General features: G+C 34.3%; 1 pseudogene; it reads right to left on the reverse strand.

Moving 5' to 3' along the window:
* Window positions 1-15,313: 15,313 nt before the first annotated feature.
* On the reverse strand, window positions 15,314-18,862 carry LOC131066133 (alpha pinene synthase, chloroplastic-like; annotated as a pseudogene).
* Between the last annotated feature and the right edge of the window lie 462 nt (window positions 18,863-19,324).

The raw sequence follows: 19,324 nt of genomic DNA on the forward strand, positions 1-19,324 counted from the left end.
TAAAGAATCCCCTATTTTCTCCAAGAAATTTAACCCATGCTTTTTGAGTCTCCTTTATTATTTCATTTACTCTTCCTAGCATCAGACTAGATATCCTATGTTTGCTATTGAAAACTTTTATGTTTGCCACCTCAATTGTCTTTTTTATTTCATTTGGAGAAATAGTAACATAGATAGATAATAGCTCTTGAATTTTAATATGTTTATCTTCTTACATAGCTGACAGTCTTCTAACATCTAACATATTATACAATTCAGCCGGTATTTGATTTTCTATTTCTATTAAGGATTTCTTATAAATATCTAAGTATACTAGGAATGCTTCCTCTACCTCTCTTTGTTCATCCTCCTCTAAGTGATCATAGTAAAATTAAACATTCTTCAACATTCCATCTTTAGTGATTTCATCTACTAATTCTGTACAAGTTTTAGGTGGAAGCTTACCAGAAATAGTGTCATTCTTCTTCTTCCTCTTTGCAGTACTGGATGCAGCTGAAGGTGTTGCTTTTGGTGCTTGTTTTTGTGTCGGTATTTTGATTGTAACCTTCCTAACCAGTTTCTTCTTATCTTCTGCCTTTTTTTCCTCTGTTTTCTTCATAACAACCCTCTTAAATGCCAACGGTGTGTCATCCTCAGATTTTGATTCTGCAGTAACAGGCTCAATATGAACTTCAGGATCCTTCCTCTTTCTACCTTTCTCTGGGACAACATCAATTAGTGCTTTGATGTCCTTTGAGACCTTCTCCACAAATTTTCTTGCTTTCCCTTCCTGCTTCTCTCTTTTCTTCTGGTTGAACTCTGTTTCAACCTCTTGAGTTTTCTATTGTACAGTACCACAGGGCTTCTCTGCCTCATCTATTAGTGCATCAATCAACATTTTTGCATAGGCATCAAGAGTCTGTGCATCCACCTCATAGCCCATTTCTTCAATCCAAATCTTTCGGGGCTTAATTGCTTCCGTAAGTGTCTCATCCTTCTTTACCATGAAGCATATGTCTGTTGAATATTTTTCTACAATATGCTCAGGTACCCTTACCCTATACCTCATAGATTTCTGGAATGCTTTGAAATACCCCCATACCTTATCATCTCTCTGACTTCTTAAAGGAGCAATTGACTGTTTCAATTGTCTCCCTACCGGGATGTCAAATGCCCATTGCCTCTTACCAAAACCGGGTGTATCAATCTAATTTTACATTCTCTCTCATCATTTTGTATGCAACCAAAATGTATGAACTGGAAATAAAATTCAGTCAGTTTGATTGAGTTACCTTATACCCGATGATCATGCTACCAAATTTGATGTTCGTGTCAGTGATAGTGTTCACTTTCATGGATCTTTTGTCAGATGTTGTGCCAGTGATCTTTCTCACGGAATCATTTGAGACTTTCTTGTCTAGATGTTTTCCAATCGATGGCAAACCAGTGATTTCTTGGATGGCTTCCTTAGTGATTTTGCAAGGTCTATTCAGCCATATAAATTCCTCATGTACTCTTCTCAGAACATATATGATTATCTCATCCTCAAATTCTAGAATATCCTGATTGTCTGTAAACCCTAGGTCTTCAATATGCGTGAATGCCGATTTGATCTTTCCAGATTCTCCCCTCAACTCACTCATATAAATGCCCTTAATTTATGAAGTTCCCAAGTCCTCGATGTGATAGTGAATATATGCCCTAATATCCTCTACATAGACAACTCCCTCTGGAACGCGAGAAAATGCTCCAACTGAATCTTCCAGGGTAGCCACATGTGGATACCACTTGAAAATTGGCCCAGTGGGGTAATCCTTGACCTCTACCTCAGTTAGGTTTGCAACAAAATAGGAATAGATGATGATCCCTCTTTGATGTTTAAAGATAAATACCTTTTGATCGCTCTCGATGAAAACCTCCAACAAATTCTTCCAGACGTCAGTGAGATCGCTCAAGAAAAAATCTGATTGCTTTGAATTGCCTTTGATTGCTCTTAGTATCTCTAAATTTCTTTGAAATCACTCTGAATGCAAGGTGATGGATAATGAGATCAATTCAACCTTTTTATCCTTTGAGAAAAACCCTAATCCTTCATTGACATAAATATCTGTCGGTAAAAGATACCGGATCTCGCTCAGAACATATCCATACCGGATAATCTTCTCCAATATTTGGAACATCTTCTAGATCCTCTTCCCAGGGCATATGCAACATCTTCATGAATTTTACCTACCCCTAAGACATTTTCCTTAGTTACTAGATGAGCTCGTTGTCGATGCAGGAGCAACCTCTTCTACTAGATAAGTAACCGAGACATTCCCATCTAATGATTGTTCTTTAGTCTTTCTAACCCATCTCTGAGTATGATATTGCTGGATTTCACTAACCTTCTCTTTTCCTTTCTCACTTGATCCTTTATTACCAACCAGTGGATTTCAGGTTCTACAGAACTTAGCAATATGTCCAACCTCATTACATGCAAAACATGTAACATTGTTCCTTTGAATTTCTTTGCTAAAACCAGTGAAATTGCTTGACCTACACTGATTAGCCATATGTCCAAATTTTCCACATGCATAGCATTTAACATTCATTTTGCAATCTTCTATTTTATGACCAAACTTATTGCATTTAGAACATTTACTAGGAGCAGAATCAAGGTTTTGAGTTTCTCTGTTTCTACATTGCCTAGCCATGTGACCAAATCTATTGCAAACAAAACATCTACCATTGAATTTATAAGCATTAAATTGCCTTACCAGTGCCTTATGGTTTTGATCTTCATTAGAAGTACAAGAACTCTATCCTTGCTCAAATTCAAGTCCACTGGAATCTCCAATCTGCCTTTGTCTCTTCAATAACTCATCAAGTTGTGTTGAGCTAATCTTGAATTTTTCTTTGTACTCACTTGCAGTAGTTAAATCTTCTCTCAGAATTATCATTTGTCTCTCAAGCTCTTGTTCATTACTCTGGGATTGTACTAAATTAGTTCTCAACATATCATTTTCATGAACCAACCTACCACATTCTTCAAATTTGTTTTTCAGGGATACAAAAAGATTTTCTTCCTTCTTCTTTTTGTCCTCAATCTCCTTAGACATCTTGATAGTTATATCTTGCATTTTATTTTTCATAACCATGTTCTCTTGACTCAATTTATGACATTGTTCCTTAAGTGCATCTTTCTCTTCATCATCCTGACTTTGAAAAAATTCCTTCCTCCTAGCTTGAATAGATGATAGCCTCTCTTGTAGGACAAGAATGAATTTCTTAGCAGAATTCAATTCATCTTGTAGCTTTAAGTTCTTCAACCTTTCAGCATCATAATCTTCAAGTTCCATCTCAAGTTGCTTCTCTAAAGCCATATCCATGGATTCCGGTTTCAGGATCTTCCTCAAGTTGTTAAACTTCCTCTGAGGCACAAGGCTCTGATACCAATTGTTGGAAACCAATAACACTGAGAGGGGGGGGGGGGGGGGGGTGAATCAGTGTTATACCAAAATGATAAGTTTTAGCCTTATTAAAACACGCATACACCAACCGGTATACAGGTACATACAAAATTGAAAGAAGTAAAGCAACCAATAAGCCAATCACATAAATGAGAACCATAACACACAAATTTATAGATGGAAAACCTCAAAGAGGAAAAAACCATGGTGGGATTTGTGACCTGCAATATCAATCCGCTAGCCATATGAAGAGATATTACAAAATTTGAGGGGCCTACACTTGTAGGAAGGCTTACAGTCTAGAGCACACTGCTCAATCACAAAAGGAGCCTCACTGACTACATAAAATTCCAGACTACAATCTAGAGAAGTGTGAACTGCTAAGATAACATCTTCTATGCCAGAATTGTTGGCAATTGATACTCTACGAGTTAAGTTTCATTATGTTGTCATTGATGGAAACATGTTTTTGGGTTTAGGCTTCATATGGTATACTGACAGGCAATTCACAGACTCTACACCGACAGTGGCAGGATAGAAGATTTATTTGGTCATCGACAATGCAGGCCGACATGGTATGATAAAGGATATCGGTATTGAAGGTCAACGCATCTTGGATCCAGCATAGACAACTTGTTTAATGCTTATTCATTTATGTGATAAGACTGACATGTATTATGTAATTATATATATCCTTGTAAGCCAACATAAAGCATAAATTTGTAGGGTATATATAGGATATGCATAGATAGAAAAATGAATGGATATATATGGTTATGGATGTAATGTAATACAAAATATATCAGAGAGACTATGTATGTGAGGAATTCATTGTAAGGGTTATTCTGGTACTAAGGTTTTAACCAAAATAGATAGAGCTTAAACCAGAACTGTATTCTGGCATAGTAGATGCTATACTAAGCAGTTCAGTATTCTCTAGATTGTAGTTTGGATTATTATGTAGTCAATGAGACTCCTTTTGTGATGAGCAGTGTGCTCTAGGCTGTAAGCCTTCCCCATTATATATTGTAATATCTCTTCATATGGCTAGTGATTTGATATCATGGGTCACAAATCCCACTGTGGTTTTTCCTCATTGAGGTTTTCCATGTATAAATCTATGTGTTATGGTTCTCATTTATATGTTTGGCTTATTGGCTGCATTACTTCTTTCAATTCTATCTATACCGGTATACCGGTTGGTGTATGTATGTTTTGTTCAAGTTAAAATCTTTAATTCTGGTATAACATTGATTCACCCCCCCTCTCAGTGTTATTGGTTTCCAAGAATTGGTATCAGATCCTTTTGCCTCGGAGGAAGTTTAACAGCTTGAGGAAGATCCTGAACTGGAATCATTAAATATGGATTTGGAGAAACAACTTGAGATGGCACTTCGAGATTATGATGTTGAAAGATTGAAGAACTTAAAGTCACAAGATGAGTTGAATTCTACTCAAGAATTTATTCTTGTCCTACAAGAGAGATTTTCATCTGTTCAAGCTAGGAGGAAGGAACTTTTGTAAAATCAAGATGACGAAGGTGCACTTAAGGAACAATGTCAGGAATTAAGTCAGGAGAACATGGTTATGAAGAATGAAATGCAAACTATGACTATGAGGTTATCCAAGGATATTGAGGACAAAAAGAAAAAGGAAGAAAATCTTGTTGTATTCCTAAAGAACAAATTTGAAGAATGTGGTAGGTTGACTCATGAAAATGAGATATTAAGGTCTAATTGGTACAATATCGAAGAAATGAGAAAGATCCTGAGAGACAAATGACAATACTAAGAGATGATTTAACTGCTGCAAGTGAGTACAAAGAAAAATTCAAGATCAGCTCAGCATAGCTTGATGAGTTACTGAAGAAATAGAGGCAAATTGGAGACTTCGGTGGACTTGGATTTGAGCAAGGACAGAGTTCTGGTACTGCTAATGAAGATCAAAACCATAAGACATCGGTAAGGCAATTCAATGCTTATAAATTCAATGGTAGATGTTTCATTTGCAATAGATTTGGTCACATGGCTAGGCAATGCAGTAACAGAGCAAATCAGAACCCTGATTCTGCTCTCGGTAAATGTTCTAAATGCAATAAAATTGGTCATAAGATAAAAGATTGTAGAATGAATGTAAAATGATATGCTTGTGGAACATTTGGACATATGGCTAATCAGTGCATGCCAAGTAATTTCACCGCTTTTAGCAAGGCAATTCAAAAGAACAATGTTACATGTTATGCATGCAATGAAGTCAGACATATTGCTAAGTTTTGTAGAAGCAAAAATCCACCAATTGGCAATGGAAGAATAAATGATAAAGGAAAAGAGAAGGTTAATGAAATCTGGCAAGATCATACTCAGAGATGGGTCAGAAAGACTGAAGAGAAATCATTAGAAGGGAATGTCCCAGTTACCTATCCGACAGAAGAGACTACTCCTGCACCTACAGTGATCTCATCTGGTAACTAAGGTAGATGCCTTAGGGGTAGGCAAATTTCATTAAAAATGATGCATATGCCTCTCGAGGAGATTCTGGAAGATGTTCCAGATATTGGAAAGGATTATCCGGCATTGATATATTCAGAGTGAGATCTGATATCATTCACTGACAATCATTTATGTCAACATCAAATTAGGTTTTTCTCGATGGATAAAAGGTTGATTACACTTCATTATTAATCACCCAACATTCAGAGCGATTTCGAAGCAATTCAGAGCAACTTAGTGCAATCAAAACTATTCAGAGACGATCAGATTTTATCTTGAATGATCACATCGACATCTGGAAGGATTTGATAAGAGGTTTACACCGACAAAATTCTAAAGGTATTTTTCTTGAATCATGGAATCGGGATCATCTTCTACTCCTATTTTTTTTGCAAATCCAACTGTAGTAGAAATTAAGGACTACCCTAGGCCAATTTTCAAACCGTATCCACATGTGGCTACCAGGGAAGATTCTGTTGGAGCATTTTCTCGCGTCTCGAAGGGAGTGGTATATGTAGAAGATGTTAGGGCTTATATTCATTGTCATATAGAGGACTTAGGTACTCCAAAATCAGGGGGATGTATATGAATGAACTCATTGGAGAATCTGGTAAAATCAAACCGGCATATAAACACATCGAAGATCTAGGGTTCATGAATATTCTGGATATTCTAGAATCCAAGGATGAGATTGTCAGATATGTATTAAGCAGAGTACATGGGGAATTCATATGGCTAGACCAACCCTACAAAATCACTAAGGAAGCCATTCGGGCAATTACTGGTTTACCATCAACAGGGCAACACCCAAATAAGAAAGTATCAAATGAATTAGTAAGGAAGATCACCGATGCTACATTAGACAAGAGATGAATGAAGGTGAACACTATCACTGACACCAACATCAAATTTGGCAGCATGATCATAGGTTACAAGATAACTAAGTCTAACTGACTGAATTTAGTTTCCAGTTCATGTATTTTGGCCGCTTATAGAATGATGAGAGAAAATATCGAGTTAGATCTCTGTGACTGGATGCTTGACGAGTTATTGATCAATTTAGGTAGGATTAAAGTTGAGAAGAAGGGTAGCTTCCGGTATGGAAATCTGTTAGTGTGCTTAATGTTATACTTTCTAAATGATACTCCCAGTTTTGGAAGGAAGCAATGGGCTTTTGACATCCCAGTAGGAAGACAACTTAAGCAATCAATTGCTGCATTGGGAAGTCTTAGAGATGACAAGGTATGGGGTTACTTCAAGGCTTTTCAAAAATCTATGAGGTCTAGAATAAGGATACCTGAGCAAATGGTAGAGAAATACTCTACCGATATTTGTTTCATGGTTAAGAGGGATGTGACTCTCATGGAGGAAGTTAAGCCCCAAAATATTTGGATAGAGGAAATGGGATATGAGGTGGATGCATTAATCCTTGATGCTTATGCAAATATTCTAATAGATGCAGAAATAGATGAAGCAAAAAAACCTTGTGGAACAACATAGCAAAAGACTTTTGAGGTTGAAATTGAGTTCAACCGGAAGAAGAGGGAAAAACAAGAAGGTAAGGCAAACAAGTTTGTACAGAAGGTTTCTAAGGAAATTAAGGCACTCATTGATGCTGTCCTGGAGAAAGGGAGAAAGAGGAAGGATCCGATAGTTCACATTGAACCCGTGGGTGCAGATTTTGAGATTGATGATTCAAGACACCTTTAGCTTTCAAAAGGGTTGTAAGGAAGAAACTAGAAGAATCTAAAGTGGAACCAAAGAGACAACCGATTAGGAAAGTCACCATCAAAGTATCAACACATAAGTAGGAACCCAAGGCTACACCATCAGTTGCATTTGGTACTGCCAGAAGGAGGAAGGAGAGTGACACTGAATTAGCACTAGAGACTGGTAATGTAACAATTATTTCGCCTAAGGCTTGTGCTAAAATTGTAGATGAAATAAATAAGGATGGGATACTAAATAATGTTAAGTCTTATTATGATACATTTATAGTTAATGAACAAAGAGAGGTACAAGAAGAAATTTTTCTATATTTAGACATCTATAAGAAAGCATTAATTGAAATAGAAAATCAAATACCGACAGAGCTATACAACATATTAGATGCTAGAAGGTTATCTGCAATGCAAGAAGACAAACGCATTAAGATACAAGAACTCTTAGCTATATGTGTTACTATAACTCCAGATGAGATGGAGAAGACAATTGAGGCTACAGATAGGAAATTATTTAACAACAAACATAGAATAAATAGCCCGATGTTAGGAAGGATGAATGAGATAATAAAGGTAACACGTAAGGATTGGATAAAATCTTTGGGAGAGAATAGAGGATTCTTCACTCACCAAAGATAAAGACTGTTACTGTAGATACACCAGTTGAAGGGAAAGGTAAAGGAATTATGGGTACTCCACCCTCAATTTGGAAGAATATCAAGATAGTGGAAATTGAGCCAAATGCACAGACAAATACAGAGACACCAGTTAATGCACATAACATTGTATAGGATATTAACATTGAGGACACTTTTCCTCTGGATACTAATGTACAGGTTGAGGATACTATTCCTAGAGAGGAACCAACAGTTGCACAGATTGCACCAAGTGGCGAAGCCACCAGTGCAAGTGAGGAGGTAATAAAGGATAAATCACCAGAGAAAACAGGGGAATCTGGTAGGGAACTGGTTGCTAACATATCATTATTGATAATTGACACTTCTCTAGTGGAAAAGAAAAACATCACAGAGATGAGTCCCACATAATTGATGATGATGGATTCTCAGAAACTGATGAAGGAAGGAACCACAAACAAAGGGATTATAGATCAATCCATAACTGTTTTGCACAAATTGGTCCCGGAATGTAAGGTTGAGAATGAAGGGAGCCCTTCTGGAAAGCTTAAGATAATAACAAAACACATCTCTAAAAATTTTCAATCATTACAACAGATCTCTAACCGTCTAGCACTTGAAAAATTCACTTTGGCTAAGAAAGTCACTTTTGATTAGATCATTGACAGAGAGATGAAAAATATTGAGGAGAAGTTAATTTTGATAGAAAATTCTTTGAAACAAAGTACTAATATATACAAGGTATGTTGCAATATAGAGATTCTTATATAAAAAGTGGATGAAAAGATAAAAGAGGTACAAGACAAAATTGCTAATATTGCTAACTCTTTTGATGGACTAATTTCACTGACCACATCTATAGATGGAGAAATTTTAACTTTGGAGAATCAAATTTCTACTCTTGAAAAAGAAAGAGATAAGATCATTCAGAGAGCCAGAAGTCTCAGAGGTTTGGTAAGTCTAAGATTGGATTCACTTGGTGTTCATAAGAGGGAATGCATGGATATACTTGGTAAGCCCACACCAGCATAAGTTAATGAGAAAGATTCACTTGCATATTTACTGAGTGGACTTGTATCTATCTCTGGCACACTCAAAACTGGTTGGGATACTTATGTCAAATTATTAGAGAAAGCTTACCTGAAAATCTTGAAATTGGTCACACTCTGGTAAGACATTTCTTTTTTGGGGATATATTCAGTGTACAGTTATCATTCTTTGACATTTATTTTTATAATTTTTGGGCATTGATGTCAAAGGGGGAGTAGTATACATGTGAAAAAGAATGAAAGGTTTCATAGTGGAAAAGAATGAAGGGTTACATACATTAGAGGGAATTACAGAGTTCTTGGAATTTTGGAGTATTGGAGAATTTTGCATATTCATCTCAGAAGGAGCAGGGTAGGATGAAACCAACAGTTGAAACTATGACCATCTTTTACATGAGTGTTGCCATCAATGCCAAAGCGGGAGATTGTTGGCAATTGACACTCTACTGGTTAAGTTTCATTATGTTGTCATTGATGGCAACATGTTTTTGGGTTCAGGCTTCATATGGTATACCGACAGGCACTGCACAGACTCTACACTGGTACCGGCAAGATAGAAGATATTTTTGGTCATCGACAATGCATGCCGACATGGTATGTTAAAGGATATCGGTATTGAAGGCTGAAACATCTTGGATCCGGCATCGACAACTTGTTTAATGCTTATTCATTTATGTTACAATGCCGACATGTATTATGTAATTATATATATCCTTGTAAGCCGACATAAGGAATAAATTTGTATAGGGTATATATAGTATATGCATAGATAGAAAAATGAATGGATATTTATGGTTATGGATATATAATGTAATACAAAATATATCAGAGAGACTCTGTATGTGAGGAATTCATTGTAAGGGTTATTCTGGTATTGAAGTTTTAACTGGAACATACATAGATTAAACTGGAACTGTATTTTGGCATAGGAGATGCTATACTAAGCAGTTCACTATTCTTCGGATTGTAGTTTAGATTATTATGTAGTCAATGAGACTCCTTTTGTAATGAGCAGTGTGCTCTAGGATGTAAGCCTTCCTACAAGTGCAGGCCCAACATATATTGTAATATCTCTTCATATGGCCTGTGAATTGATATTGTGGGTCACAAATCCCACCGTGGTTTTTCCTCATTGAGGTTTTCCATGTATAAATTTGCGTGGTATGGTTCTCATTTATATGTTTGGCTTATTGGTTGCATTACTTATTTCAATTATGTCTATACCGGTATACTGGTTGGTGTATGTATGTTTTGTTAAAGCTAAAATCTTTTATTCTGGTATAACACTGATTCACCCCCCCTCTTAGTGTTATTGGTTTCCAACAAGAATACAGTTCTGGTTTAAGCTCTGTTTGTTCTGGTTCGAAACCCTAAACCCTTTACCATAATAACACTTACATAAATTTCCTCACATACATGATCTCTTTGATATATTTTACATCATATTACATTTGCATAACCATAATATTTTATACATGTCTCTTGTATATGTCTATCAAAATGATCTATCAAACTATCCTACATTCCGTATACAAATTTACGTGCCTTATGTCAACTTACAAAGATATATACAATATTAGATTACATATCGGCCAAATAATAAAAAATGCATAAACATTAAAACCAATTGTCAATGCCGGATCCAAGATATCTCAGCCTTCAATACAGATAATTATTTACTAAACCATGTTGGCCTGCATTGCCGGTAACAAAAGAAATCCTTCTGTCCTTCCGGTGCCGGTGTAGTATCTGTGAAGTGCCTGTCGGTACACCATAGAACTAAAACATGAAGTTGAAACACAATACCATGCTTCCATCAATGACAACATAGTGAAACCAACCAATTGAGTGTCAATTTCCAACATGTAATGCCCACCAAAATACCCTAGAGAAATAAACCAAAATCTACTAACAAAAAGAGATAATTTTTTTGTTCTTTTAAGATAACCATTACAACTATGCTATTACTATTAATATTTATTAATGCAATGTTACTACTATTATTCATCAATGCATCGTTAACTATATACATGAATACATAAATCAACAGGAACATAACCATAGAATCATATTATGCAAGCGAAACATCGATTTAATCATTAACATTACTACATAATAAAACCATATAATGCATCTCCATTCCCTAGGGTATCTCAACATCACTACTTGACATTAAACTAACACATCCCATATCCATCTAGAAAACCATATACTATCATTCAACTAAATATTTATTTCCCATGCAACTATGATAAAACATTAACACATATGCATAACTCTATTCCCTTCCATAGTCTTTCTAAGGTTCATTTTTAAGCACCAATCGAATGTTTCTAATACCCGTCTTTACTCATTTGAACACTTAACACATCAAGAATACTATCCATAGCAATGAGTACTTATCTACATCCAAATAGGATTTCAATCTACTAAACAAGTTCGAGAGTCATATGATTCTACAAGAATAAATACAATCTAATATTTCAATCTCCTAATTTAAACATAGGATTTGATTCTCAACATGATAAACATATCTATAATATGAACCATATACCAATACCTCATCTTATAACAATAGCATAATTATTCTATATCAAGAACATGGAGCAAGCACATAATCTCTTTGCTACATCCCATCTTAATAATACAAGTTACATAGACACATATTCATATTCCTCATTTACAAGACATCATAATATGGTAACATCTCTAATACATAGAAATCAGCACCATAGGACAACCACATAATAAAGAGCCATATTCCATATCTCAAGATATCTAACATTGGAGATTAACATCTTTCAAATCAAGGCATATATGTTAATTAACATAATCACTACTATCCGCAAGATATACTCAAGACATAACATGCATATCTCTAAATTATTTAATTCCTTTCTAATCAATAACAACATCTACAATAGAATATCTACTTGTACAACAATCTTATTCAATACATTTCATTCAGAAATCATCCTACTACATGTTATATAATACATGTTCTCAATACATTGATTACATAGTCTTCTTTATATTTCCATATTTCATAACACATGATTTCAATTCTGATTACATAAATATGCTCCAAGGATCCAAACTCATGATCAAATACTATAGATCCAAATCCATGCATGCTAACATCCAAGAAGAATATCCCAATGGTAGAAGGCATAAAACCACCCCCATGCTAGGAGATGACATAAGGTTCCAACTTACACTCAAGACCTAATTTGACACCTAACAACCATAGGATACAACATGACACTACAAAACTCCAATATAAGAATATAACATCAAAATACATCACATGGCTAAATCAAAGCAATCAACCTCCAAAGGCACAATCAACAACAAGGCATATGGATAATGGACACATGTGAGGTAGAGTGTCATCACATGCTATCCTCATGTGGTATACGTCTCCACCTTGGAGTCACTCAAGGGATATCGGTTATACTGGTCCAACGGTCTTCCTAATCTAGGATCCCAAAAACCATTTCCTTGGGTCCATCCAATTGAGGCATACAACAACATATTCTTTATCTTGATTAGGTGAATTCCAAGTTACCCAACCTACTAATAAATTATTAATAATGTTATCACTTACAAATTAAACAATAAACTCTTCATGTGGTTCCATAGGTATATACCCCCTTTCTAGAGATCTAGTGTTCATAACCTAGGTCCAACACATGCAAGATCCCAATCTCCCAAACGCGGACCAAGATCATAGGGTAAAAACATAACAAGATACATCTTACAAATCTCTTAGTTTTGAATTGATTGTGATTAAAATGAAGAGTAAAAATTCATTTTTTATTCTTATAGCCCCCCCTAGATTCCACTTTCGATGTTGTTTCTCCCTATGTCCACTATTTTTTGCACCATTTATTTCTATTGCCTCCATTTTCTTTCATCTTTCTTCTAGTCATCTCCTTTCTTCCTCTATATTTCTCCATGCCTTCCTCTTTTTGTCTTGTATCCCTAGTGTATGTTTTTCGTGTATCAAGAGGCCACTCAAGCCCCCTTTTCTTGTCCAGCCTCTCTAGGGGGAATCACTTACCTTATTCTTCCTCTATTTCCACCATGTTGGGGCATCTCTCCATCTAATTCTCTTCACATTGATCATATTTTTTATTTTCTTTAAAACAATGTTATTTTAACCAAAATTGACCATTCACATTTGGTCAATTTATACCTCTTATTCACCTATCCCTACTATATCAATAATTAAATTATTTATAATTATTTAATTAATTATCAATTATTCTTCCATTTTCCTAGCCTACCCTCCTAGCTGAAATGGTTTAATTAATTCACCTATCCAATATACCCCTTAGCCCTTCATCTATTAAATTATTTAAATCCCCACATTTGTTTAATTTAATTCACCTTTTCCCCTTTTCTCCACATATAATTCAAATAGATTTTAATTCTTCTCATTTCTCTCTCAAAACGTCAAATCCTCAATAATTTTCACTTTTCAATCTATTGGATTATGAGAGAATCAACCCCTTGCCATAAATGGCCTCCCTTCCCCACTTGTCACATTCAAGATTTTATACAAAATTCTTTATTCGTACTCCCCATGTATTTGGAGAATGGGGACAATAAATGCCTTTATTGAAGTATCTCTCCCATACTCAAAGGGTCCCATTTTCCAACCACCTCTCCTAGGTTTCCACTTGGAAACCTCTCATGCAGTATGAAGACCATGTGAACCTTCACGGTTGAACTCATGCATTCAATCATAGCCCTCAAATCCATCTCCCCTCATTCAAACACTTCACTTAGCCATTTTTCTCTCATTCTCACACATTTCAGCTACATGCAACTTGAAGCTTTGATAAACCTTATCCTACAAAAATTGTGAGCACACATCAAATTCAACATCGCTAGGGAAATTGTTGCAGAAAGGAGATAAACATACCATGTTTATAATGGATTTTGCTATGGTTTGACCTCCTTTTGGCCTTGTCTTGAGTGTTTTAATGCCATTTTAGTCCATTTAGGAATCACATTTCATTGCACACAATGCTATCTCATCTTCATGAATCAAGCTTCGTTTGTCTTCCCTATTTAACAATTTACACACATACCTTAGTAGCATTGTTAGAAAAATAATTATAAATATATTTATTGATATTTCAAGTAAAATATAATCAACTAATGTATTTTTCAAAGAAAATTTAGCATTCTAAAGACTATCAAAATGCATTCCTTGTACCATACATTGGCCTTATTTATTATAAAAATATAAACTTATTATTAGAAAGAAAACAAAGTAGACAATTAGAATTTTTTTAGAGAAGAATTTTGCACCGAAAACAAATACAAAGACAATAATACTACCACAAAATGTCCATAACAATTATTATAAAACATTTTGTCACCCAACTAGTGGAAAAAAGCTGCACAAGACAAGTATCATGCAAATTCATTTATTCTCTAGCCACTTATAGGATTATAATTCAGGACCATTTATATATTTGTCATCATGGCAATATTAATTCCTCAAAACTGAATAAAATTCTAATCATGAAAAATATATAAAATTATTTAATATAACATTATCTATTAAGACAACTATAGATGACATATGACAACCTTCAAAACACAATTACATCGAGTCCCATCCAAAATTACATATGGAAAATAAACAATGATACAATAATTTAAGAATAACATGACACACAAATGGTTTCAAAAGATGGATAAAAATCATGCTTAGTAAACTAAGAGTGAACACATTGAGGTGCCACATATTTAGGTGTCACCCACTTAAGCGACAAGAACATTTTTAAATGATTATAAATTTTCTTGAAAAATATGATAAAATTTATACAATTCATTTTTTTTATAAAAAATACAATCGTGTGAAATATTTGAGCTAAAATGTGTGTTTTTATATTAATTTTAGATAACTTGACATAATTAAAAAAAAATGGAACACCTTATTATATGAGGCCTTAAAATATAAAAATAAGATAATAAGTTATATTTTCAATATAAAAGATTACATTGGCACTGGTTCTAATAGGATTTGAGAGACTAGATCTTTTATATCTTTATTAGAATTGGTGAAGCCATCTCTCTCTTTATAAAGAAGTTGGTAACTTCTTGCGATATTATAAGCATGGTCCTTGCTTATAGCTGGAACATTATTGGGTTTCAAATACTCCCAATCTAATTCTTTGAGTCTCTTTTGCAACAAATCTTTAAGGTAATCCAATGCATCTTCCTCGCTAGATCCAAGATGGTCTTTTATATAGCATGATATGCCTGAAACTAATTCTCCACGATTTGCCTCAGCCTTCAAAACAAATTATTAGAATTATAATCAGATTTATTTGAACATATAATTAACTCTATTTATTTTACACATACACCTTTTGACATGCATAAAAATTAAGATTATGAATATAAAATTATTACATACCTTAAAGGTTCTAGTGTCACCTTTCAGTCTAAGGGATAAGCATAGAAGTTCATTAAACCTTGATGGATAATCCATTTCTAGAAGGATGTTATCTGGAAGAAGAGAATCTAATGTTAATGTAGGTTGCAACATGGTTACACAATACCCTGAACTTGGTGCACCATTTTCTAAATATTCTTCTAAACTTGGTATGTACCCATTAGCAAGTCACTCTGCTTCTTTTGTAAGGGCTTTGAGATAATGTTCCCACTGTACAAACAAACAACAAGCTCATTTATATTGAGTGATGTTTTTTTTTATGTAAAACTATATATATATATATATGAGTTAAAATATAAAAAGTAAAAATAAAAGGAAATTTTAAAGTTCAAAATCAAAACCTAAAATAATTTATACAAATTTTCACAACTTATAGTCAATTTTAATTTTTCTTAGAAAATAATTTATTATATCCCTCTATATACGAAGTGTCCTTTTTAAAATAAATCCAAAAGAGAAAAATAGAAGCCTCTTTTAAAGTTGCGATATCATTATAATGTGAGTTCTAATTAGAACAAGATAGAAGGAAAGTGAGAAAAAGGGTAGCATTTGTTCAAACAACCAATTAAACCAGCAAATATTTCTATGCTACTAGCTATACTTAGTGAATCGATGTTGGCATACTTTTTGGTTTTGGGGATTAGAGTCAAACATACAAATCTTATAGATATTTAGTAAGAGAAAAGAAAATTGAATCAACAAGAATCATTTAGTTCTATAGATTATGGATGGTATAGGGATGAAGTAAGTAATATTAATTTTGAAATGAGTAATAGATTTGAATTCATACAACTTCGCGTGAATAAGGGAGCATGTCTCGTCCTTGAGTCTTCTTTGCTGCTTGTGCACTTTCATTTATTGCCATATAAAATGCTTTATATGCAATTTTAATATTTTTGGGAAGACAATTTGGAAGAGAAGAATCCCACCTAAGATACAAACATGCCAAAACATTAGATTAGTGTTTATTAGTGGCATGCACTTTAGTGCACGTATATATTGTAAATCACAAGGTAACAACTGTGATAGAGAACTTTAATTTAATATTTATCAAGTATATGGAAATACTTTAATTAATTATAATAATGACTACTTAGGTTCAACCACTTAATATTTTATTGTTTCAAATAATATAAATATTGTGTGAATAATAAGCCTCTCCCTATACAATACTTACTTCTTAACAGCTTCATTAAAGAGTTTAATCTTCTCAATAGTTCCATAAGTATCATAGATATCATCCACAATGGTTGCAAGAGCACAAAGCTTTGCAAAATCACGTCTATAGGCAGAATACTTAGCATCTATACAATATGCACATGCCAACGCAAAATATTCTACATGACGATGACGAGCAAAATCCACTTTGTCTAAATCTGAATCCTTCCACCATCTAAACACAACATAAACACAATTTTTAATTTCCTATAAAAACCAAATCACAAAATACTGAACAAATAAAAAAATATTAATAAACATTGAAGTTCTTACCGAAACATTGTATGAGGGAGCTTGCCAAGGAAAGGGCTTTAAAGACTTAAAAATTAAAAATTCTATATAAGAGTCTCACATATTTTAATTGCTCTAACATAGTTGCCGTGTACTTTCACCTCATGATCTGATATCCACTCATAATAAATGTAACTTACTGTAATATTGATTGAAGCTCTTGCCGATGGACTGACTGCATGATATTGAAGTCCAGTTTAGCCAGATTTAGAATTTCTTTATTACCAGAAAACCTGAAAATCAGAGATAAAAGGTTAAACTTTTTATTAATGAATAAGCCGTGGATAATCATGAGAGGTAAAAAGAAAAACTATGTTGAAAAGTAATGCCATTACTCCGTCCATGATGTGTTTTCGCCATATATGTCCATGTAATTCCTTGCTTCGATCCTGGGCAGATTTGTGTGCCAGCCGTACTCCATCTTGTACTTTATCTGCGTGTTAACATATTATGTTAGGTTTTAAATGAAAATGATTCTCTATTGCTAAAACTAGAGCTTCTGGTTACCATCACCTCTCGTGAAAGAATGGAACTGATATCAGTCCTCTGTAGAGCTTGATTCAAATATGTTGTTGCAAAGGCTTTAGCCTCGTCCATAATATTCTCCCCTGGAAAAGCAATTAAGGAAGCTCTATAAAGGTTAAGAATACTTCCTATCTTCTCTTCCTCTGATTGAGTTGACGGACACAAGAACTGCCCATCATTTCCTTTGAAGTGTCTTAACACATCTGCATGCACAAATGAAAACTTAAACAATATGAAAGAAACGAGAGGAATGAAAACATAACCAATAAAGAAACAGCCATTACAAGCAGGTGTTAATCACCTGAAGAAACGGGATATCTGTTCAGTCGAAGGATTCGAAGTCCCAAGGCTGCGGTATTCAGATCTCTAGGGCAATCACTCCAATATCTGCTAACAAATTATTTTATTTTATTCATATAACAATCACATCAATGTTAGCTTTTGCAGAGCAAACTTAGCCAATGTACTATTTTTATTATAAGATTTTAACAAACCTGTAAACATAATCAAGTGCTTGGGTTATTTCATTTTTGAAGTGCCTATCTATTGCAAGGCGTTGAACTTTATCCACCATCACAAGGCGCTCAAAAGCGTTCTCTGCACAAGATTTACCACTTTTTGCTGTGGGCATTTCATTGAACATGTCCTTGATCTCTGCAATAAGCCTCTCAGCACTCTCCTTGTGATGAGAATCCTGTAAAATTTTGACACTCTTGTTCATATGATCATGTTAAAAACTACACAGAGAAGAAAATAATGTAGAAATGACATAAAATGAATTCAGCTTACCTCACAAGATTGCTCTTGAATAGGTTTTATAAAATTATCGTCCCACAAGTTGGGGTGATGATTGCCTGTGCGCCTGGTTGGAGTTTCAACACTGGTGGTCGTAGCCTTATTAATGAAGGGATTAAGCCTGCTCCTGCTCAGGTTTGGAATTTTTTTATTGAAAAGCTTGACATGATGGTTGGGTGGAGATTTTAAGCATGAGCTCAAAACAGAGGGGAAACAGACAAAAGAGCCATTGCAAGGATTGTATACCACCAAAGAGCCTTCGATGGCCTTTTATAACAAGTTTTGTTGGATTCTGTGACAAATTTTCAACTCCTACAAGCCACGTTTGATTAAATCGAAGATTCCTCTGTGACAAAGTTAGTTCATAACGTTTGGTTTCCTAGGCTCGAATCAATTTCTTGTTTATTTGAACTATTAGTAGACGTCCACCAAACTTATCTATCTGTTTGTCCTTCACTTACTGTTATGACAACACAAAGGTAGTCTACCTTCAACTACTATTGACAACACAAACATATGCATACGATTTTAGTAGTAATCGTAACAATTTTTTAAAATATATTATTAAAAATGGATTTATTGATTTATTTTTAAAAATAGTATGATTTATATTAATTGTATAAATTATTAAAATATACATTCTCTTTAAAAAACATGGGTGGAGAAAGTTAGAACCTGTAGTTTACGTAAGA

The sequence above is a fragment of the Cryptomeria japonica genome, chromosome 1, assembly GCF_030272615.1.
Source record: "Cryptomeria japonica chromosome 1, Sugi_1.0, whole genome shotgun sequence".
Taxonomy (NCBI): domain Eukaryota; kingdom Viridiplantae; phylum Streptophyta; class Pinopsida; order Cupressales; family Cupressaceae; genus Cryptomeria; species Cryptomeria japonica.